Genomic DNA, 25620 nt, shown 5'->3' with positions numbered 1-25620 from the left:
TTATTTTTATGTTAATAATGTCTAGTTAATTTATTTTAACTAGGGTTTAGATGGATTTTAATTCTAGAATTATGTGAGTATTTGTTTGGTTCGATTCAAAACCCGATTATTATTTGTGTGAGGAATTTATATTGTTGTGTTTAATGCTTTAAAAGATTGGCCACCTTTTAATGATTTAATGATTTATGCATGACTGACTAAAGGATTGTTATAAATTAGATCCATAAGTAATATAAATCACATGCTTGATTATGAGATCGAAAGATGATTAGCTCATGTGTGAGAATTGAGGAAGCTTAGTGAGTCAAATCCTCTTCCGAGATTAGAGGTTTCCAAAGAACTTAATGCTTATTTATTTCGTTGATATCTGCTCAGAAATCTGACAGTGAAATTAAATTAATAAAGGATTACTATGACTTGAGAAAGCTTATTAATTAATTGAGGGAAATCCACCATCACATTCAAATAATTATAAAATACTGTAAATGTATTTGTGGTTTTGAATCAGATTGAATAGATAATTCCATAACCTAGATTAAATGAAATCTAAACCCTAGTGCATTTATTAATTAATTTTTCTCACAAAGAATCCAATTTTCCATTTATTTTCATTTTTCTTCGTTGATTAATTAATTGGTTCAACTTAGGTTAATTTAGAATCGTTTTGGTATTGTGATCTAGTCCTCGTGGGATCGACATCTTTCCATCACGATATGCAAATTTGACTAGGGTACACTTGCCCGAATTAATTGTGCATAAAATCACACATCAAGTTTTTGGCGCCGTTGTCGGGGACTAGTTTATTGCATATCAAAACTACATAAGTTAGCCTTAGATTGAACATTTTTTTTTCTTTTAGGTTTTGCAATTTTAATTTAATTTAATTATTTATTATTATTATTATTATTATTATTTTTTATCTTTTAGAAATTTTATTTTTAATTTTTTTTAATTTTTAGTTTTTTTCTTTTTCTTTGTAGGTTTCATGGTGCATGACACGGAGTAGTGGTGGAGAACTGATACCTATTGATCAAGAAATTGAAAAAACTTTGAAAAAGCAAAAGAAGGAGAAAAAGAGCAAAATGGAGCAAGAGCAACAAACTCAAAATAATCCAAGGACATTGAGCTCATATGCTACACCTACTCTGGATGGCACTACCTCAAGCATTAGAAGGCCCAATGTGCAAGCAAACAACTTCGAGATCAAGCCTGCAATTATTCAGATGATCCAGATGAGTGTATAATTTTCTGGCCCTAATGATGATCCTAACTCTCATATTGCTAATTTTCTTGAAATATGTGATACTTTTAGGCATAATGGAGTTAGTGAGGATGTAGTTCGACTTAGGTTGTTTCCCTTTTCCTTGAAAGATAGAGCAAAATAATGGCTTAATTCTCTTCCAGCAGGTTCTATAACTACATGGAATGATTTGGCACAAAAGTTTTTATCTAAATATTTTTCACCTTCTAAAATGGCTAAATTAAGGAATGACATAACAACTTTTTCACAATTTGGTAATGAATCCTTATATGAGTCGTGGGAGAGATTTAAAGAAATGCTTAGGAAATGTCATCACCATGGTCTACCTGTTTGGATGCAAGTGCAAACTTTTTATAGTGGCATTAATCAATCTTCTCGTTCGATGTTAGATGCAACTGCAGGTGGTACCCTTATGAGGAAAACTCCCGAGGAAGCATATGAACTTTTGGAAGAGATGGCAGCCAACAGTTATCAATGGGACAATGAAAGAGCAAATAAAAAGGGAGTTGGAATTTATAATGTTGATTCTATCACTGCTTTATCTGTTCAAATTGCTGAATTAAATAAGAATTTGGGTAATTTAGGGGTTTCAGCTATGAATGCTTCTTCTTCTTCTTCTTCCCCCCATTTTCTTTCTTGTGAGCTTTGTGGGCGAGGGGGACATGCTAGTGTAGATTGTCAAGTAGGAAATCCTTTTTCTTCTGGTTCTTCTGAACAAGCTAATTTTATTTCCTATGGTGGCAACAGGTCAAATTTTAATCCCTACTCCAACACTTACAATCCAGGATGGAGGAGCCATCCTAATCTTTCTTGGAGTAATAATCAACAAAGAGTGCCCCCCGGCTTTCAACAACAACAACATCAAATTCCACAGGAGAAGAAGTCGAATTTGGAAGATATGATGGCAAAGTTTATCAATAGTACAGAGGCAAGAATGCAAAGCTTGGAAACTCAAATTGGACAGCTTGCCCAAGCAATTTCAGAAAGACCACAAGGAGGCTTGCCTAGCAATACTGAGAAGAATCCAAGGGAGCATGTAAAAGCCATCACTTTGCGAAGTGGAAAAGAACTTGAAAGTAAAGAAAAAGATGAAGAGCGTACAAAAGAGGAAGAAAACCAAGAGCTTGAAGCCAAAGAAGAGGATCGTGATTTATCAACGGAGAAAAAAGGGAGTTCTTCTTCACTTAATTTAAAATCTTACAAACCTCCTCTTCCTTTTCTTAAAAGATTTTTGAAGGCTAACTTGGATAAACAATTTGCTAAATTTTTAGAGGTGTTTAGAAAATTGCATATTAACATCCCTCTTCTTGATGCTATATCACAAATGCCAAGTTATGCCAAATTTTTGAAAGACATAATTGCAAATAAAAGAAAGTTGGAGGAATTTGAGATAGTGAAACTTAATGAAGAATGCTCCGCAATTCTACAGAATAAATTGCCTCCAAAACTCAAAGATCCAGGGAGCTTTTATATTCCTTGTACTATTGGAGAAATTAAGTTTGATAAAGTTTTATGTGACCTTGGTGCAAGTATTAATTTGATGCCCTTTTCTGTTTTTAGGAAGCTTGGCTTACAAGAACCAACACCCACCACTATTTCTCTTCAATTGGCTGACAGAAGTATAAAATACCCAAGGGGAGTAGTGGAAGATGTCTTGGTAAAAGTAGATAAATTTATTTTTCCTGTTGACTTCATTGTTCTGGACATGGAAGAAGATTATGACATGCCCCTAATTTTAGGGAGACCTTTTCTTGCCACAGGGAGAGCTTTGATTGATGTCCAGCAAGGAACACTTAGCCTTAGAATTTATGATGAGACAATTACTTTCAATGTGTTTAAGGCTACGAAACATTCTAATGACAATGGAAAAGAAGTCTTAAGGATAGATGACATTGATGATTTGGTAAAGAAATTAGATGAACCTATAGAAAATTGCATTGTTAACTCTTTTGATGAGCAGGAACAAAATTTAAATGTCAAGAACAAGGTTGTGAGCTATTTGAAAAAAAAAACAAAAATGTTGTCTATCCAAAAGAAACAAGTTGTTGCCTTTGGATGTTTCTTCTTCTTCGTCAAAAGCCAAGCCACCAGGTCATGAAAAAGAAAAGTTGATAAGGGTGTTGAGGGAGCAAAAGAAGGGAATTGGATTGAGAGTTGCTAACATTCAAGGAATAAATGCATCAATTGGCGTAAACAAAATTTTAATGGAAGAAGGATTCAAGCCTCCGTGAAGACAGAAACTTAGTCAAGCTAATGACTATAAAGAAGCGCTTGATGGGAGGCAACCCATTCGAAATATTATTTTTTATTATTTTTTCTTTTTATTTTTCTTAATTTTTAGAATATTCTTGGATTGATTTCTTATTTCAATTTTTTTTTCTTCTTTGTAGGACTTGTTGAATCCAGAAATCCAGCCCATCTTTTTCAAAAGAATAAGGCCAACAATCTTCAAGCATTTCAAGAAGGTCTGCATCAAGGGAGTATTGCTTTTATTTTCCTTTTTTCTTATTTTTAAACATTGGGGACAATGTTTAATTTAAGTGTGGGGGTGGGAAATTCAATAATTCTCCATTTTTTTGAAAGAAAAAGAAAAAGAAAGAAGAAATATATAATGTGCATGGATGATGATTTTCTTTAGAAAAAAAATGTTTTATTTTCATGTTTAGGCCGATTTCATGTTTCCTATATTAACTTTGGTTCAATGCATAGTTAATTCAAAATTGGGAACTGTTCTATTTGATTATTGATTCTAGATTTAATAGTGTTAAGGAAAAGGAATTGACTATGCTGGATTATCATGATTGTTGAAATATATGCTTCTTAACAAAATTCATGGGATTTTGTGATCTTGCATGATTGATTATGTGAGAATAATATTGTGATTATTTCTTGAAGCTAGGCCTAAACAGAGTTGAAGTAAAATGAGATGATGAAAAAAAGAAAAAAAAAAAAAAAGAAGAGCAAAACAAAAGAAAAAAAAGAAGATGTTATTGCTATTTATCTACTCCTATGTTTTGAGCTACTTAGTAGTAACTGGGGGTTGACAGTGTGCTCCTGCATCATCCTTCACGTCAAACAGTAGTTCAAAATATGAGTATGCAAATGCATTCTAAGCAATTATTTAGGAGAATAACCGGGTGTCTTCATCACAAAATGTCGACATTTGCGTCAAAAGCCAAGTAATGCTTAGAAAAGATTGATTAAAAAAAAAAAAATCATCCTTGTTACTCCTTATGTTTGTAGTAGTGGAGAGAAGTGATTGCAAGAAGGCTATTGCATGATTCAATTGTGTTAGTTGCAAGATTTTATGAATTAATTTTGAAGTATGCATGGCATCAAAAGTGATGATTTTGTATGATTAATTCTTTTAATTAATGCTTTGGATTTAGAGTTGATTTGATAATATGGATGGTAATCAATTTCGAGATTAATTATACATTGATATGTTATTGGATTTTTGATTTTGGCCTAACATGAAAATGAAATGTTTATTTTGTATTTCTTCTCTACTTTGCTTGAGGACAAGCAAAAGGTTAAGTGTGGGGATATTTGATAGGGCTCAATTATATATATATTTTTATCTAATTTTTATCTTAACCTTGTGTTAATTTTTCTACATAAATGTGTATTTATATAGATTTTATATTATTTTAATCTCTTTTTGTAGGAACTTGGCAAAGGAAATTAATTTGAAGATTTGGGCGTAAAAGGAAAAAAAAAATTATAAAATTAATTTTAAAATAAATAAATAAATATTTTATATAATTAATATTATAATATAATTAAAGTTATTATATTCAATAGTATATTAAATATTATATATATTATATTATATATTAAACTATAATATTCATATATATATATTATATTTTATCTTATATTATATATATATATGCTAATGGTGGCAGTGGCGTGTGAAGGCCTTAGGGCTCCATGCACCACATATATATATAATAATATATTTGAAGATTGGAGCACAGTGAAGAAATTGAAATTGAAGGCTTGGGCGGCCCACGCCGCGCACACATATATATATATTAAAGAGGAATTGAAGAGGGGTCTGGATGGGCACAGCGAATTGAAGAAAGGGACGGCGTACAGCGAAGCAATTGGGAAGCCGCGCACAGTGAGATTGAAGGAGAGAAGCAGCGGACACCATAAAGGGAAATTGAAGTCGCGAACAATACAGAGATTGGAGTCGACAGTCGCACAACAACCAGCACCAATTGCGACCCAGATCTGTTTCAGATCTGGGCAGGAAGCATTCTTTTCTCTTTCTTCAATTTTCTGTTTTTATTTTTATGTTAATAATGTCTAGTTAATTTATTTTAACTAGGGTTTGGATGGATTTTAATTCTAGAATTATGTGAGTATTTGTTTGGTTCGATTCAAAATCCGATTATTATTTGTGTGAGGAATTTATTTTGTTGTGTTTAATGCTTTAAAAGATTGGTCACCTTTTAATGATTTAATAATTTATGCATGACTGACTAAAGGATTGTTATAAATTAGATCCATAAGTAATATAAATCACATGCTTGACTATGAGATCGAATGATGATTAGCTCATGTGTGGGAATTGAGGAAGCTTAGTGAGTCAAATCCCTTTCCGAGATTAGAGGTTTCCAAAGAACTTAATGCTTATTTATTTCGTTGATATCTGCTCAGAAATCTGACAGTGAAATTAAATTAATAAAGGATTACTATGACTTGAGAAAGCTTATTAATTAATTGAGGGAAATCCACCATCACATGCAAATAATTATAAAATACTGTAAATGCATTTGTGGTTTTGAATCGGATTGAATAGATAATTCCATAACCTAGATTAAATGAAATCTAAACCCTAGTGCATTTATTAATTAATTTTTCTCACAAAGAATCCAGTTTTCCATTTATTTTCATTTTTCTTCATTGATTAATTAATTGGTTCAACTTAGGTTAATTTAGAATCGTTTTGGTATTGTGATCTAGTCCTCATGGGATCGACATCTTTTCATCACTATATGCAAATTTGACTAGGGTACACTTGCCCGAATTAATTGTGCATAAAATCACACATCACTTAACTTTAAGGTTTACATTTTATGGGAAGACACTGCGATTAATCTCATCTCTTCCTTGATCCGACAAGCCCTGGAGAACCCGCTGAATTACGCCTGGAACTACCTGGGCGATATACTTGATCCGAGCGTGACCCGGGTCATCTACCTAAACTCCGACATTGTCCTCATAGACGACATATAGAAGCTTTGGAATGTTAGGGATGGGTCACGACTATGGGGATGTTAGGGTTAGGGTTTGTTGTTTTTTTTTTAATTTTTATAAAAATAGTGATGTGGAATTATAATTGACGTGCAGTGACGTGGTAACGTGACAAGGCAAGGTTAACACCTCAGTTAACGTCGGTTAACCCAGGGACTAAAAATGAGTAAAATTATTTTATTCAGGGATGAATAGTGAACACAATTTAGTTGATATCCTTAAAGCCATTTTTTTGATTAGTCCAGGGACTAAATAATGTATTAAGCCATAATTATATATAATTTATCAACATATAATTGTAACAATTTTATCAGTTAGACATCAATTTATAATTTATTTTTATTAAAAAATAGTATTTTTATAAATTTTATTTGTATTATTCAACATGTCCATTTTACTATTTTTGTTAAAATCTAATAGGTTATCAATTTTTTCAAACAAAATGCATAACTATATAACTGACACATTAAAGCATATTTATCCAAACACGTTATTAATTTAAACATTAATCAGCTTTAAAGTTTTACAAAACTTTTAAGTAGAAGGCTTAAAAGCCATCTTAAAAAACGATAAGCCCAACACCTTCTAAAGCATTAATGAAAAAGGTTCTTATCAATTAATCATTTTTATTGCAAAAAGGAAAACAATAATTTTAACTCTTTCATTGAACGGTATTAACCTCAATTACCCCCTCGTATCATAGGGTTATAACCATATGTATTCATAGTATAGAGAATTAAGGGTGTGTTTGGGAGTGTGGAAAATAATGGAATTGGATGGAAGGGAATGGGATGGAAGAAGATTTTCTGTGTTTGAGAGACCAATTAATAATTGAATGGAAAGAAATTGGATGGAACCTTTCCCATCAAATCTCCTTGAAATGAGCATTTCATTTCATTCTGTTCCATTGCTAAATCTTTCCCAAACACAACCTAAGTGATACAACAAGATAGATAAGAAGGGTTTCCCAAAATTACATCAACTACAACACACCAAACCTGTAATCTCACAAGATTTCTTGTAATTAACCTAAAAGAATTTAAGGATGGATTTTTACTAAATCAAGTGCATATTTAAGAAACAAGAATAAGGCTCACGGAGAAATTAATACAAAAGTGCAAGGAACAAGAATAAAAGAATTAGTAAATGCAAGAACAAAAGTTTGTTTCTTAATTCTAGAGTAAGAGAACTCTAACATCTCAATATCTTACACAACATATCTCACAAAAATTCATTTGTAGCACATGAAGGAAAAAAATGACAAGAAAAAATTATAACGGCTCACCTCTCGGAGCCCCTGCTAGCATAGAGGATCCGTGAGAGGGTTATCAATAGGATGATATAGAACAGTAACACAAGCCAACAATCGCACCAAACTCGATGCAAAGCAATCCATGGCCTTCTTTTCACACAACTAGCAACGAGTTACATAGAAGAGGTTGACAACAAAATACTTAAGCTCCGCAATTGACAAAATAAAATGACAACTAGGACCACTCCTTGAGGATAGCTTTACACATTGACCTAGGACTCAGGAATGGGATTGGATGCCACTGAGCAAACCTGCCACCTCAAGCGTCATTCTTACTTGGAATGATGAAATGTAAGGGCGAGTCACAAAACTCAACAAATGTGAACAAGGAACAAAGGATAAGGCTTTGGGAGAATAACCCAATACAACCCTCACACTCCGTGCCCAAGACATACACATCCACAACATGAGACGCTAGGCAAAAAATAACAGCATAAGTAAATATGCACATAATTGTCCTTGGGGCCCACATAGACGACACTGGCACCCAAGTCCCTAACAAACCTGTCACTGCCATGAACTAACAAGCGATAAATACTCTATACTCCAATGTTGAATTCCAAGCTTCCAATACTTTGTGCTCTAGCAGAGGATCCCAAGCTTCCCCAAGACGGTCCCTCTGCTCGTAAATCACATACATCGAACTTCACGTCCAAACAGGTCTTTCCGTGGGACCTTCCAAAGCTAATTTAAAAGTCTTTCCTTTGGGATTTCCCTGAGCTAGTCTAAAAATAAAGCTGAAGCTCCCTCAGGTCGGTATTCCTGTCACTTGGCCCAGCATAGTAATCATGCCTAGTTTAACAATAATAATAGTAATTATAACCGCGCGAGCTTCAACTTGTAGTGCAGGTACAATTTGCCTTCAGAGCAGTAGCATGTTTGTTATAAGGACTTGGGTGCTAGTGCATATTTTATCTGGGCCCCAAGATCTTGTACGTGTGCATTGTTACTTATACAATTGGTACCTATATCAGTTTATGAGATTACATGGCATGTTATGCATGAGTTTTGATGTGTTATGCACGTGACACACATGTTTACTCTTAGCTTTACTCTATCCATCCTTCCTTTCTTTATGAACTTGCTGAGTCATTTGGACTCACCTTGTTTTCTCTTCATTCTAGGTAAAGGCAAGGACCCAGTTGTGGGCGAGTCTAGTGGCTCCCGACTTCTACGATAGGTGGTGTATAGGGCCATGCAGACCTAACAGTTGTCAGCCTAGGGGTTTCTTTATTTTTTTTTTTATGCATTTTGTCACTTCTAGATTGCATTTTGATTCAGTTTATTAGGTCTGTATGGATTATGTTTTATTTTTTGGCTGGTGTGTTTGTAGTGTATGTCATGCATGTTTGGGCTATGAAATCCTAGAGATCAGTGGTTGTATAGCAGGTTGAGATTTTGTTATTCATGCTAGGATGACAAGTTTCCTTTATTAGGTTCTTCTGGTATTTGAAAATTGCATGCGCGACAGGTTCATCCAAGTCCAGGTTGTCTCTATTTTAGTAGGGCACCTGCTCTGGTTCTCTGGGTAGGGGTCCAGGTTGTCTCTATTTGTTTTCAGGAGTTGAAGCAGCATTTGACCTCGACCCTGGTATTGGTTATTCCCAAGAGTGGCGAGTTGTTCATAGTTTATAGTGATGCTTCATATTCAGGTCTGAGTTGCGTATTGATGTAAGAGGGACGTGTTATTACCTATGTTTCCGGGTAGTTGAAGAAACACGAGATGAATTACCCTACTCATGACTTGGAATTTGCTGTCAAGGTGTTTACTTTGAAGATATGGCGGCATTATCTATTTGGAGAAAAGGTATAGATCTTTACTGACCACAAAAGTTTAAAGTACTTGTTCTCTCAGAAAGAATTGAATATGAGGCAAAGACGTTGGTTGGAGCTACTGAAAGACTATGATTGCGAGATTCTCTACCATCTTAGTAAGGCGAACGTGGTAGCTGATGCCTTGAGTTTCTGAGGAACATCTACTGCAACAATGTTGGTTCACTAGTGGTCTTTATTGGAGTAGTTGAGCGAGCTCACTATCTTAGATTCTGATAGTGCTCTAACTATTTATTATGCTTTCATGGCTACTCGCTCAAACTTGGTGGACTGGATTCATAACAGGCAGTAGCATGACAAGAGGTTGACGCATATCATGGCAAACATGGATAGATTCAGGCCTTTGGGGTACAGTCTGAAAGATGATGGTTTATTGTTATATTAGGGCAGGATCTGCGTGCCAGTGGATGAATAACTTAGATAGGAGATACTATCAGAGGCATATTGTTCGCATTATTGATAGAGCGCATATTTTCATATTATTTAGCCCTCATATTTAGTCTTTTTGCACGTTAGTTGTGTCATTTTATTCATCTTGATTTTGTTTTATTTTATTTTATAAGAATTGGGCTTCACACTATTTTATTTTATTTTGGACAGATTAGGGCTTCCTGGGTCATAAGGAATTTTGATGGAAAGAAGGGAAACAAGGAGATTGGAGACAAAGAAGCAAAAGTGTGCTGACAGATTTGACCTTCTGTGATTCTTTCAAATGTTTGGCCAAGTTATAATTCCAGAACGTGAATGATGTCTTCAAAGATATTGTAGAGGACTTCTTAGGATTTCTGGAATGGTATGGTTTGTCCAAATCCGAGTTCGTTTGGGCCTCCAAACATCGCTTCAAAGTCGGGACCAGATAGCTGGGTTAATTTAGGGAAGCTGCACAGACGCTGAATCTTTAAAAGGCCATAACTTGGGTGTCCGATATCCAAATCAAGTGATTAAAAAGACAAAATTCATATACTCTTCCTGATCTACAATTTTTATGAAGGGGCCAAAGCCCATAACGCACTTTATCCTATTCTAAATCAGTTGTGAAGTTTCGATAACCTAGGGTTTCCTCCCTAAGCTCTATTTAAGCACATTAAGAGGCCATTAAGGCTGGACGATTCTTTTCTCATGTGAACAATAGCCGATTATCCTTGTCTCCATTGTTCTTGTCAAGATGGAAGGCTAAGGATTTTGTAACCGGTTGCATGCCATACTCCTTATCTGGTTTGAATCTCTGGACGTTTTTGTATATCTGTTTCCATCTTTAATCTTATGGTTTTGTTTCTTTGCCTCTTCTCAAGTGTGTATGTATTTTATGCGATCGTATGAATGCATGCATGATGCTTGGGAAGATTTGACTAATAGGCTCGATTGGGGTATTGGTTTGCAAGAAACAGCATAAACTTAGTGGGCGATTGTTCATGTCGGTTTCAGATCTGTGGGCTAAAAGAAATTGAAACTTGTATATTGATTAAGAAGATCTTCTGTGATTTTTATATTTGTTTCGATTTAGTCTTCGGCGATTGTCAAGCATTTTTTTAGATCTGGGGATTAAAGATAAATAGGTTCTTTATATGGTGGATGATGATACCCGGGTAGGGAGGAAAGGTTGCAACTGGTTGCATCTCGGTTTACTGTGTTCTCGTTTATTTTGTTTCCTATTTTTCATCAAAAAACAACCCCCCCCGTTTAGTCCTGTTTTGACAGATCCGTTTGAGGTTCATTGGGAGACGACATTGGGTTGCGCCCTTGCTGCAAATCCGAATCATTATTCATCTAATCTATCGGTGTTCGACAACCCGACCAGTTATACTATTCATCCAGGAGAAGGAAAGATGTATCAAGACTTACGCCGTCAGTACTGGTGGAGTGGTATGAGAGGCATGTGGCAGAGTTTGTGTCTCGTTGTTTAGTATGCTAACAGGTGAAGGCTGAGCATCAGAGACTAGCAGGGTTGCTTCGTCCATTGTCCATTCCTGAGTGGAAGTGGGATAGGATTGCTATGGACTTTGTCTTAGGGCTACCACGTACTAGCAAGGGTTATGACGCAGTATGGGTGATTGTTGATAGGTTGACCAAGTCTGCATATTTTCTAGTGATAAAAAAAGACTTACCCTATGCAGTGCTTAGTAAAATTGTATGTGCATGAGATAGTAAGACTATATGGAGTGCCATCTAGCATAGTGTCAAACCAAGAACCACATTTTACCTCACATTTCTAGGAGGCATTGCATAGTGCCATGGGGACTAAGATGACTTTTAGCATAGCATTTCATCCCCAAATAGACAGGCAGACAGAACAGACTATGAGGATTTTAAAGGATATGTTCCTGGCTTTTGTGTTAGTCTTTCATGGTAGTAGGGATGAGCACTTATCTTTGATAGAATTTACCTACAATAATAACTACCACTCCAACATTCAGATGGCACCTTTTGAGGTGTTGTATGGCAGACCCTGCAGATCTTCGTTGTGCTGGACTGAGGTTAGTGTCAATTCCATGTTGGGACCAGACATTGTGGTAGAAACTATAAACAAGATCAAATTGATAAAGGCTCAAATGAAGACCGCCCAGGATGGTTAGAAAAGTTATGTGGACAGGAGGCGTCGAGACTTGGAGTTTTCAATTGGAGACCATGTATTTCTTCGTGTCATGCTTGTGAAGGGTATTTGACGTTTTAGAGTTACAAGCAAGCTCAGTCCGCATTACGTGGGTCCATTTGAGATTCTAGAGCGAGTTGGACCGTTAGCATACCGTTTAGCCTTGCCACCATAGTTGGCACACATCCATGACGTTTTTCATGTCTCCATGCTATGCAAATATATCGCGGATCCCAATCAAGTTATAGACTATCATCCCCTTCAAGTGGAAGAAAATGCCTCATATGTAGAGTTACCCGTATGCATTGTGGATAGGAAGGAGAAAATACTTCGAAATCGCTCAATTCCTTATGTTAAAGTTTAGTGGCAGTGCTGCGGGCCCGAAGAAGCAACTTGGGGAGCTAGAAGAAGAGATGAGGCATGATCATCCACAACTATTTGAGTAATTAGGTACGAATTTGGGGGACCAAATTCTTTTAAGAGGGGGAGAATTTGTATTGACCCGAATTTAATTATTCAATATTGTTTAACGCTTTGAGGATTGAATTGGTCAACCTTAATGTGTAGCATATTATTTTTGGCGATTCTTTCCTAAGTATTTGGATGTAGCATATGTGTATATATGTTGTTTTGGGATTTTATTAATTAATTGTAGGGTATAAGTTAGAGTATCCGAATATTATAAAAGTCATGTTTGAATTAGAGTCATGTATTCAGATAGTAGAGTGATCCATTCGGATAGTTGGTGTAGATTTGGAAGGTTATCCGGATGATTAGGGGCTTATTTGGATGATTTCTTTGAGTTATGTGAGTGATATCCGGAAGGTTGGAGGCATATCCGGATGTCTCTTTGAGTTATGTGAGTAACATCCGGATATGCAATTGTAGCATCTGGATATAAATTGTTGATATTCGGATATGAGTTTTTACATCCGGATGGTCGTGTTTCAGTAATGCGTTTTTCACCTTATAGACCGATTTTGATCTCAACGCATTTCGAATCTCAAAAAACTCAAAACATAAAAGTTGTATATATTTCTCTTTTCTTTCCATATCATCTTAAATCACCTTAATTGGAGCTCGGATGAGAAAGTTATGACCAAAATTTGGAAGGGTGTCGAATCTGCCAGAATTTCCATTTTTTCATTTAACACCTCTCATATCTGGATATCCTCCACTTTCAACGAAACCCTAGGGCATTATCTTGGTGAAATTAAGCTTGGGTAGTGGAGAATCATCTTTAGTGTTTGACGCATGTCCCACTCGTGTCCTAAGTGATCGGATGATGTATATATAGCCAAGAAAGAAAGCTCTTTATGGTTCGGCCAAGAGACAAAGTGAGAAGAAGAAACAGTGCAAAAGAAGAAGAAAGTTCGGGCAAGCTCCCATCTTCCCTTCTTTTCCTTTTGATGTCTCTTGGGTGTAGCCAAATAGGTATGTTTTAGATTTTAGCTGGTGCAGAGGTATGGGTTCTCTGTAGGCGTGATACATATATATATACATATATACATATGTTTGTATACAAGGCCGAGAGGCATACACATACTTTGAAATTAAGTGACTGCCAACAGAATACTCAAATTCTTTGAGTTAAAAGAAGGTGGAAATGATCGCAGAAGAAAATAAGAAATTAAAGGGAAATTAATCCATATGGATATAATTATTTGGTGGGAGAGGGCAAATTCGTGTGTAGGATGGCTGGAAGTTAGAGCTAGTAGGATGCTAAGGGAAAATAACTTAGAAAATAATTTGTTATATATATATATCTAATGTTGGCAGCAGAAATAGAGGGTTAGCTCTTGGGTTTTATTATAAATAAGGGAAGTTTGTCCACTTCCCATTTCTTAGAGGAATGAAGCTAGGGATAATTCCATTGGGACCCAGTGCTATGCCAAAAAGATAATGAATAATTAATTTAATAACCCTATTTTCCCCATTCCAACCAGTTAAGCACATACAGTAATTTTAAATGCATGTTTTGTATGCTCAAGACAGATTCGTGCATTGTGGGTGGTCTATTTAATCTTGTGTGCTTGTCACACCACTATGATATTTATTTACACCACTATGATATTTATTTATTAGTTGTTATGCACGAGCATTTGCATTTGGCGTGTATTTTACTAGTTGGGTGAGGCTTGGTGGAATGCTTGGCTTATGGGGGCCTTGCATCTTGTCCGGTTTACTACGCCACCCCTTATTTGTTGCATTTGCACAAGTTATGGTGCCATTTTTGAGATACAGTTATACGGTGTTTGGATTTCAGAACCGAGTTATTTAGGAACGCCTCAACGTGCCCAATTTTATCTTGGATGCTTATGCGTGCCAGCGGGTGTGGTAGCTCCCACTCGAGCGAGCTTTGGTTCATAGTACAGGTACAGTCTGCCTTTAGGACAGTAACATGTTTGTTATAAGGACTTGGGTGTTCGTGCACGTCTTATCTAGGCCCCAAGATCCTGTACGTGTGCATTATTACTTATACAATTGGTACTTGTATTAGTTTATGAGATTACATGGCATGTTATGCATGAGTTTTGATGTGTTATGCACTTGACACACAGGTTTACTCTTAGCTTTACTGTATCCGTCATTCATTTCTTTATGAGCTTGCTAAGTCATTTGGACTTACCTTATTTTCTCTTCATTCCAAGTAAAGGCAAAGACCCAGTTGTGGGCGAGTCTAGTGGCTCCCAACTTTCAGGATAGGCAGTGTACAGGTCCATGTAGACCTAACAGTTGTCAGCCTGGGAGTTTCTTTTTTTATGCATTTTGTCACTTCCGGATTGCATTTTGATTCAGTTTATTGGGTTTATAAGGATTATGTTTCATTTTGTGGCTAGTGTGTCTGTGGTGTATGTTATGCATGCCTAGGCTATGAAAGCCTAGAGATCAGTGGTTGTATAGCAAGTTGAGGTTTTGTTATTCATGTTGGGATGGCAAGTTTCCTTTATCAGGTTCTTCTAGTATTTGACAGTTGCATGCGTGATAGGTTCATCCAGGTCTAGGTTGTCTCTATTTTAGTAGGGCACCCGCTCTGGTTCTTTAGGGACTTGGGTAGGGGTCTTACACACAAAACCCCATGTCGATTAGCAAGAAATAATGCACAAATCATAAAATGGTTGTCACGCGTAGTTACGCAATTAATGCATGAAACCTAGTCATGACAAGGGAGAGAATAAAATATATCAAATGACAAGGACTTGGATAGGGACGGAAGAACTGAATAGAGGGTTAGGAACTTGCCTTTAAATGGTCAATTCTCGTCTCTCCCGCACGCCCGCTGTGAAGTAATACGTTTTATAGAGAATAGTGAGTCTACAGCTTAAATTAATTAAATCTAACTGCGTAAAATGCATAATGTAATAGTGTAAAATCCATAATTTAAACATACGACACTCCTAATAATTTCACCCACTTACCCGACTGCTCTAACTTTAATTGCACTATTTTCCTTCACATTTTTCCCATTTACCTCCTACTTCTGGTCGCGTTTTCTTCTTTCTCCAATTTTCTCTCTGTTTTTTGGCTCGAATTAAAGCCCAATTTGAAGCTTTAAATTGGCAAAACAAAATTGTTGGGAGAAGGCCACGTGGTGGCCGTTGGAAGCATAATTGGGGAGGCCATGCCTAATGAAATGACGCCATTTCTGGCATCTCTTGGCTTGAAAAATCCCAGCATTTTTCCTTCGCGCGCACGCTTGCTACTCGACTTGACCCCGTGCCCATGGCCTAAACCCCTCATGCATATTCCACCCAGGGTTGCCTTCCTCACCTTATTTATGTGTTTAATTATATTTAACGTGACTCCTAACCCCTTTCTAGAATTTGCACCTAGACCCTGAAACTTCTAGAATCTAGCACATGCACCCCACTTAATAATCACACTTTTACCCCGAGTTTACCAAATATTTACTTATTTCCTCAAAATAATATAAATTAATATTTTTCCTTAAATCCTCAAATATTCAATAATCATCCTAAATACGGAAGTAATAATTGTTATTTATCTCCCAAATTCTGAGATGTTATAAAGCTGGTGGGAGAAAGAATTTATATGGAAAGGAATGGAAGTGTAGAGTAGCTCCATAGGGTTGCAAACAAGACGAGATTTGCTAAGCTTAGGTTTGTCTCGGCTTGTTTGTTAAGAATTCTACTAGGCTCAGGCTCAAGCTCATTCATTAAGAATTTTGGTAAGCTCTAACTTGGCTTACTTACAACAAACGAGCTTTGTCATGAACTCTAAACTCAAGCTCAACGTTAGGCTTATTTAAAGTTTCTTGTACTCTTGGATCCTATTCAGCTGGGAGTGAATTATAACCATCTTTCTCCTTGTAAAGTAAAAAATGAAAACCTACATAGTACAGGCTCTATGATGCTTTTTAATGGTACCAAATACCTCCAAAGTAACAACTTTGGCATTGAAATTACCGAGAAAAAAAACCAACTCTAATGATGGCAAAGACCCACACCTAAGCCAAAGTTTATCTCCTTAAATCATATAAAAAATTGCAAAAAGCATTGCACCATCACACCATAAAATACATGTCTTTTAATAAGCATGATGAAATGCAAACTTATGAGAAGTACATAGCCTATCTTGTTACCAACAAAGCCTTTATCCCATTATATGGGGTCAGCTACATAGATTATAGCTTTCAAGTGCCTGTTTCATTACCATCTAAAAATTTTCTAGTGGTTTGATTAAAAGGTTCCAAAAATTGTTTTTACAAAACTTGTCCCAACTAAGACATTTTAGAAAAATAATGTAGTATTCTAACTGGTATATAAGTTATTCTTACATAAAATATGAAAACCATTCTGCCAACAATGAAATTGTGAAAACAAAAATCCTTGGGCAAGCTCATAAATTTTAAATGTAACCAATGCATATTATGTTTCTTTAATTTGATCATAGTATGGTGCAATGAAACGAAGCATAATTTTTCAATCAAACCCAAAAAATAGCATAATACGAGCAAGGATAAATGCAACATATCAAGAGATTATGTTTTTGCAAGGAATGCTATGTTTCTTAAGCTTCGAGGTATGGGTGACTAGCAATTTTTGAAAATCACCAATCTCTGATTCAAGTTTCTCGACATGAGGTTTGACTGCTTTTCCAACTTCGCTCAGAAACTCAAGTATTCCTACATTTATTGCAACATGACCATACACCCTAATTGCTTCGTCACCAAATATATACAAATATATACACATAGAATCCCACTAAGAATATATTTACCAATATAAGAAGCTGATTTAGAAGAGAAAGTTGGGAGCCCAGCAATTGAATGTAGAGGAGTCGACAACATTTTGGGATTGAAGGATGACATCATTTGCCTTCACACCATCTTCGATCTCTCATTTGCTCAAGATTGTCCCTAGTAAGGGTCTTAGGAAATTGGTCGTATGCGCGTGCGCATATAATTGTCTCTCGTATTTGCAAATTCATCACTGCTAACTATGTTCTTACTGGCGATATCCAACCATTTCGGGTTAGGGTTTTGCATTTGTGGGTTATCTAAATTTGCTTATCTGCCCTTTGCATTATGCCACTATTTCTCATATTTTGGCAACCACTTTAGGAAAGGAGTTGAGGTAATGTGTGAAATGTAATAAGTTTTAGTGCAACTTTTAGAAAATTACTCAAAATTTTAGAAAATTTATTCAAATTAAAAATTTGAATTTGAAAAACTATTAAAGATGAGTTTTTTATTTTATTTTTCTTGATAATTTAAAGATTTGAAAAACTAAAAATTTTCTATAATCACCTCCATCCCATTTTCTAACATAAATTACATAAAAAATTATAACATCTCTCAATTTTTTAAATTAAAAATTAATATTTGTATTTCTCACTTGTTCATATAAATAAGCATATCACCAAGTATATAATATTATTACATACTTATTTTCGAATCAAATCGAACATAAGTTATACTATTCGGCCACCCTCAGTGCCACCTTGCGATATATCGCGAACAAAACAACAACCCTCCCCCTACAAAATTCAAATTTCTTAACCCCCCATCTCTAACCCCTATGTCTCTCTCTCCCGCACTGCAAATCCACTGGCCCTCTTTCCCTATCCCGCGCTGCAAACCCACTGCATCTCCCTTCTTCCCTCTTCCTTCCCCTTCCGGTTGTGCCTTCTTCCCCTTCCAGCCATGAATGCGGAGTTCGTTCGGTCATTCCAGCTCTCTTTCTCTCTCTCTCTCTCTCTCTATTATCCGTGCTACCGAGCCTCCTTCATTGGAGCGGAAGCTGAGTTTCCTCCATTGCAGCAGGTTAGACATCTTTCTCAAGAGCTTTATAAATCACTGATTTTGGGTATTCCAACCATCTGATCTTCTATCCGAGCTTATTTTCACAGTGAAAATGACCTTGATCTACAAGGAGATAAGTCTTTTAGTTTCATCAGGGGATTATTTTCAGCACACATCCATGATATATATGTATATTTGCGTGATTTGGATTTAGCCTGAAAGTTTAAACTTAGATCTATAGAAATTCAGCCATTGGATGTTGTTGGTTCTTGGCTATAGGGGTCATTGGGGATAAGGGTGCCGGGTTAATGCCTTTGATCGTCGAAAACATCCGGCCATGGTGGCCGGTGGAGACTGGCAGTGCATTGAGCCAGTTTTTCTCTTTTCTATTTAATTTTTTTCTGTTTAATGTTAAATATATTTAGTTTTTCTAATTTAGTTTTTCTATTTCTTGGTTGGTTTAGGTTTTTTCTGGCAGTGTGTCTAGTGCATTGATTTGTTTTTTTAATGTTATGTTAAATATATTTTCTAACTTATATTTTTTTTCCAGATTTAGTGAATTGGATTAAAGGTAAGTTATATTTGTAATTTTTTTTCTGTTCAATTTGTTATATGTACTTTTTTTTGTTTAATGTTAAATTTATTGAAAACTTATTTTAATAGTCTTCATTTTAATGTAAATTTGTAATATTTACATAGTCTTCATTTTAATAGTTTGATAGCCTTCAATGTGTGGTTTTTGCATTCATGTTTTGGATCTTGAAAACCTACAGTTGGAGATCTGGGACTCGCATAAATTTGGGTAAATTTGAGGGCTTAATGGTGATTAATGAAGTAAAAGGAGTGTGGTGATGCTCTACTAATTAATCTTGTTCTCATGATTGTAGTGTTTATTTCTTCTAATGATGAAAAGGTGGTGCCTTTTGGATTAGTTTGTTTTGTGAATGATAATTAACTTGACTATGCATGTGATTGATGTAAAGACTTAAAATCGATCTTGGATCGTAACTTGTTATGTTGTATCTTGTTTGAGGAGTGTTTTTCTCCTCATAAATTGCTAAATAATTAATGTTATGTTTTAGTTAGTTTTGAATGTATTAGTAATTTTTTGACATACTTGATAGTGTATAAATTTTTATTGTTTAATCATTAGCTTCAAAGATTGCTTAAGGAGCTTGGCTATCCTCCATTGACAGTTACAAATTTATTTTGTGACAATAAGGCAGCTATAGACATTTCTCATAATCCAATCCAACATGATCGTACCAAACATGTTGAGGTTGATAGACATTTCGTTAAGGAGAAATTGGATGCGAATATTGTTTAATTTCCATTCGTAAAGTCAGAAGATCAATTGGCAGATGTGTTAACTAAAGTTGTTTTAAGTCAAGCTTTTTACAACTCACTCGACAAGTTTGGCATGAACGACATCTTTGCACCAACTTGAGGGGGAGTGTCGGTGTGAGTTGTCCTTGTAATTATAGGATTTAGTTTCCTAGTTTGTTTCTTGTAATTGGGGTAGATTAGTTACCAATTAAGGAATCGGTATACTGTATATATGGCCTCCAAGAGAGAAGAATAAATAACTTTGAAAGTATTCCTTTAAAAGTATTCCTTGTAATTATAGGATTTAGTTTCCTAGTTTGTTTCTTATACATATTTTAGCACTTGTGATAATTATATTATTCAAATGGAGGCTACATTTTGTTTTGAATATATTGAAAACAAGAAAAGACATGTCTATATTATGTGATTGATGAACAAAAAGATAGAAAAAGCAACTTGATGATTGACTAATCATTTCTTAAATGCTTTAGGATGTTATATAGCAAGGAAAGATTGTTGGAGCCGAGGCAGCTTTAGACATGTTCAAGGCTGAACAATCATATTCAATGAACATTTTGCAGAAGGTGAATTTCTTATGTTTTTCGTTTAAGATGTTGTTAAAGTTTTTGTGGGTTGGGGTTTAACTACACTTTTCTTAAACATGTAATTTAATTATATTTTCTACATGAAATTATGCTTATTTTTGGATTAATTTTTTAAATATTTGATTTTGACCGTATATTCCATTTAGAATTATGTTGCTATTTGATTTGTTAATACTACATATTCCGATTTTGGTTAATTACTACTTACCTGAAGAACTATTATTTTTTTCTCAAAATAAAAAAAATTCACATTAAAAATAAATAAAACAAAAACTAAAAAGTAAGATGAACTGGAACAACTTTAGAGGTCTTAATTTCAATTTTGGTATCAACTTATGTTCAATTATTGACTTCCCACTAAGTCTTCTATTTAAAATATGTCACTCATAAGCATGTGCTTGTGATAATTATATTATGCAAATGGAGGCTACATTTTGTTTTGAATATATTGAAAACAAGAAAAGACATGTTTATATTATGTGATTGTTGAACAAAAAGAGAGAAAAAGAAACTTGATGATTGACTAATCATTTCTTAAATGCTTTAGGATGTTATCTAGCAAGGAAAGGTTGCTGGAGCTGAGGCAGCTTTAGACATGTTCATGGCTGAACAATCATATTCTATAAACAAATTGCAGAAGGTGAATTTCTTATGTTTTCCATTTAGGATGTTGGAAAAGTATTTGACCCCCCCTCCCCCCCGGCCCCCTAAACAATGGCGCTATTGAACAGTACTCTGTAAGTGTGCTAGGACTACTGAAACAAAGAGAGGATAAAGAATCCTGAAAACACTGTAGCTATGCTAAACAAATAGGAGTGAGCGATGATGAAATTTTTTGCAACATTGGAATGGTGGTGCACAATCAAATACTAAATCAACATTCAATTAAGTGGCAACTCATAAGTTAATAGTTTTCAACTTTGGCTTTTGTTTATTCCAACTATTGAAGGGTGGAATCAAATGGGATTGATGTGTTTTTATTTTTGTGAGAAACAATGAATGGTATTTTTTTTTTCTATGAGAAACAACGAATGACTAACTTCCTTTGATATATGGCTATGCGTGTTTTTGCATTTATTGACATTGGTATATAGATGCATTGGAGTAAATCAAAATAACAAGAGTAGCGCATATTAATTGTGGAGAGGGTCTAAAAGGGAGTTGGAAGAGTCTGGTCAGACAAATGCTACAATGTTTGAATGATGCATTTGGTGTCATGGGATCAATTGTCAAGGATGTGGCCATATGTGAACATAACTAACTTAGATTATTAGATTCAAAACTAATGGGCTTAGAATGGGATGAACAATGGGCATGGTCTTGTTCATGTTTGAGGTAACTACACATGATGAGGCTGTTGTTTAGCTATGGCATTTGCCAATTCTATAGCAAACCAAGCACTATAGGTTCTCATTATCTCAGGCAATCACACACATACAGTTACCTGTGAAGAAACACAGTTCACTTGCAAAGAAGATCACTAGCTTTTTATGGTGGAAGCGACAAGTAAAAGGGTACAACTTGGTTAGGTGGAATTTCATTCACCACTTCTTCCTTATAATAGAAAGTTGAGCCATTTTGGAAGTGATAGAAGGGAATGTTTCCCCTGTGAGTATCTCATGGTTAGCACTTGAGAGTCCTTATTCCGTCACCATAGCGTCTCTCTGGTGATCGACATGCATGCTAGCATGCGACACCTTAGCCATCAGCAGACATTATTGCACAGTATATGACACGTAGGAAAATGCTTACAAGGTAGATTTTTTTTAACAGAAAAAAAATTGGGAGTATAGGAATTTTGTTGTGAGAATGGCATAGGACACTTAAGATTATTGAAAGTGACGTTGAATATTCAACAATTTGTTAGATTTGCTTCAATTTCTGTTGTACATAGTGTTGCCTCCCAACCCTCATCACATAAAATCTTCTGTTGGGCAATACCATATGGTTTTAGCAAAGAGTAGCATATCAAGCAAGAGTTTGGATGCACATAGATAAATTTACTATTTGGTTGACATTTCGACATGTGCTATCAACAATTCTAGATTGTCGAATGTGTCATAGATAACCTACCTACTTTCCTTCCCTTCTATTCCATTTATTAAGGGGGTATTGAGATTTAAGTAGGTGTTTTGCTACATTGTTTGACAAGCGTACGCTTAGTATCCATTGTTTAGGGCTGGGATTACAGGGCTATCCAATCCCATTTACTCTCCTTGTTTCATCTCTCAGTGTCAATGTTGGCCCAATTTTACAATTGATTGACCATAAAGCCTTCTAAATGTCATTTCTGTCAAAAACTCTCAAAGATTTTGGGAGGGTTTGGTCTACACTAGCCACTTTTACCCCTTTATTCTATTTATTTATTTTTTACATGTGCCTGCAGATCCTTCCGGATAAGATAAGAAGTTCGTCCAACTTATACCATAATGTTAAAATAGCCATACGTTACACGAAATTAGAGGCCTTCCAAAAAGCTGATAATGATGGCAAAGTGAAAGGTTTTTGTGTGTACACCTATGAAGCCCGATGGATAAAATCACCGGCTGAGCTCAAGTTAACGGGAGACTCTACAGCAATAGGTTACCAGGTATTTGACATTTAAAACTTTCTGGTTTAAATTACGAGCCACCATTTATTCAAATATTTGCTAATATATTTTTGTTGTCTTCAATAGGCTCTTTTACAAACAACGTTGCATTCAAAGGAATTTCCTTATGAGAGTATGTTGTATAATACCCCATATTTTTGTGAAGATGCCACGTATTTTAAGTGAGTTTAAAATACCGAAAATATGTTTGAATTGGCAACAAGTGACCGAATCAGTCGTAGGGAGTACCCTAGAGCTTAGATACCTAAGGTTAAAGGTATATTTTTGATGAGCGTCTCGAGGTAAGATTTATGACACTGAAAGAAATCAAATCAGAAATGGTTTTTGGTTAAGCTAAGTTGTAGCCTAAAAAGACCGAATGATGGTAAGGGGCTTCCGAAAAATCGTATATATTGAGTAATTTTGAGTTATTAGTTTTAGGATTTTAAGTATCTTGATAAATTTGATGTTTGAGGGTGTAATTGTAATTAGAAAATTATCCAAACGAAATAAGGATAAAATTAAGAGCTTATGTGGTAAAATATTGAAGTTGAGGACTTGAAATAAGGGCCAAAGTGTTATTTGAAAGAAGTTTGGGGTTTTAGCTTGGATTTCAAAAGATCAATTCATTCTAGTTTTGGATTTCAAAAGCCACTCAATTATGGCTTTGAGTCTTTGGAGTTTATGGCTAAGATTTTGACAAGTGGCATAATGTGATTGGTTGGAGAAATCTATAAAAAGGCACCATGGGTTCTTCTCAAATCATTCCAACCAAGTTTGAGGAGTGAAGCACTCTAAGAGGAGGAGCTTGCTCTAGAGATAGAGAAGAGAGTTCGGCAAGAAGGCGGGAAGAAAGCGGCAAAGAAGCGGCAGAGAACGAGTCTCGTCGGAGTTGCGGGTCTTCGCCGGAATTCACCAAAATCAGTCAGCAAAAAAGTAAGGTAAGTCCAATTTGTTTTTATAATCCTGTAGAGGGGGAAGAGAGGGTTGCGTAGGTTCAAACGGGGTCGAATCGGAGTTAAAACGAGGGAGATATGGCCGAAATACCAAACCGAGGCGTTGCTGTCCGAAATCTGCTGCCTGCGTGTGAGTTACACGCGCCGAAAAATGCCTGCGCGTGAGAGCGCGTGGCCCGCATTTCCATGGTGCGTGAGGGCGCGTTAGGAGCTTATTTTTCTCCAAATTTTTCAGTTATACCCCTAAATTAATAGCCTTCAACTTTATGTAAACATATTTGAGTTTAGGTTTACCAAAACGTGTGTTTTCTGCAGAAACCTAGGCCGTTCGTAGTGAAACCGTACCATTTAAGAGATAAACCAACAAGGTGAGACTCCTATACTCCAAATCCTATTTTTTATTCTCTTATGAGAGACTTCTATTGCATGAGACGTGTTTCGTGAAGTTCTTACACATAAACGCTTGTTATTCTCTTACGTGAAATCATGTTGCATATATGAACTGTACTTTTCTGAAAAATATATGTTGTTGGCTTTTTAACTGTTATATTTATAAAATTCGTGTGGCCATACTGTTGTACCTATTTGTTGTTGGCCGATGGCAAAAGTCAGATATCCCCCGAGAGGCGCTATGCGTGTGCGATCGAGAAAACTCTCGTGGGGAAGACCGTGAGCCTAAGGAACAACGGATGTGGTGCTTGCATGAGTGCTATGAAGTCGGGCCAAAGTGACATGGTTAGGGACCTCCCGAGAGGCGCTATGCGTGCGCCATTGAGAAAGCTCTCGTTGGAGGAGGCTAACGTCTTCACGAGGCACTTCGGAGTAGTTCTCGTTGTCCTTTCATACATTTTATACCTGATCATGCATCGATATAAACTGTTTTTGGAGTTTCTCACTAGAAGATTTATCTTCTAATTGGACTATGTCACTGGAATATTCAAACGTTCCAGGTTCGACAAGTAGCTCTAAGGGAAAGGAGGTAGCTGAAGGATAAGCTTAATTTACTACTTATAGCATGTTTAGCATATCTATGTTTAGGTGCGAACCTTTATAATTTTGGAAATGTTTAAGATGTTCAGTTATCATTTGCGAGAGATGATGTAATACATTTTGTAGACGTCTTGAACAATTTTATTATAAATAAAGTATTATGGTTGTGAACCATATCAGGTTCGATCTAGCTTCCGCATTTGAAATTTTAATGCCTGTCTTAGCTATTCGATTATTGCGTTTGTTAAGATGAGAAGGTGTAAATTTGGATTTTTGGGATATTGTGTGATGTATGACAACTATTGTGATATGAAAAGTGTTTATATTCCCAAAATCCTAAGTTATAACACGCTTAAGAAATTTGGGGTGTTACATGCTGTCAGCTAGAGTTAAATATGAATGCAACATGAGAGGTGACCAGAAAATGACATAAACTTTTTTTCCGTGTGTGGATCTTTTGAAACTCTAAAAGTATTATCATTTGGAGACCCCCATCGCTACCATACCAATTTTCGTTATTATTATGTATTTTACTTTACGTAAACAAGTTGGTTGTACAAGACAACAACAATCACAAGCCTTAGTCCCCCAAAGTGGTAAAGATGTTGACTGTAATGAAAATAAGTT

At 35.7% G+C, this 25620-nt stretch overlaps 1 non-coding gene across 1 annotated transcript; it reads right to left on the bottom strand.

Annotated features, from left to right (window-relative positions):
• Positions 1-1478: 1478 nt before the first annotated feature.
• On the bottom strand, positions 1479-1585 carry LOC127805375 (small nucleolar RNA R71). The gene has a single exon (XR_008024111.1). It is a non-coding gene; the product is annotated as a small nucleolar RNA R71 (small nucleolar RNA).
• Positions 1586-25620: the final 24035 nt, after the last annotated feature.

The sequence above is a fragment of the Diospyros lotus genome, chromosome 6, assembly GCF_014633365.1.
Source record: "Diospyros lotus cultivar Yz01 chromosome 6, ASM1463336v1, whole genome shotgun sequence".
In the NCBI taxonomy this organism is placed as follows: domain Eukaryota; kingdom Viridiplantae; phylum Streptophyta; class Magnoliopsida; order Ericales; family Ebenaceae; genus Diospyros; species Diospyros lotus.
Note: the sequence above shows the minus strand (reverse complement) of the source record. Positions and strands in the feature narration are given on the sequence as shown.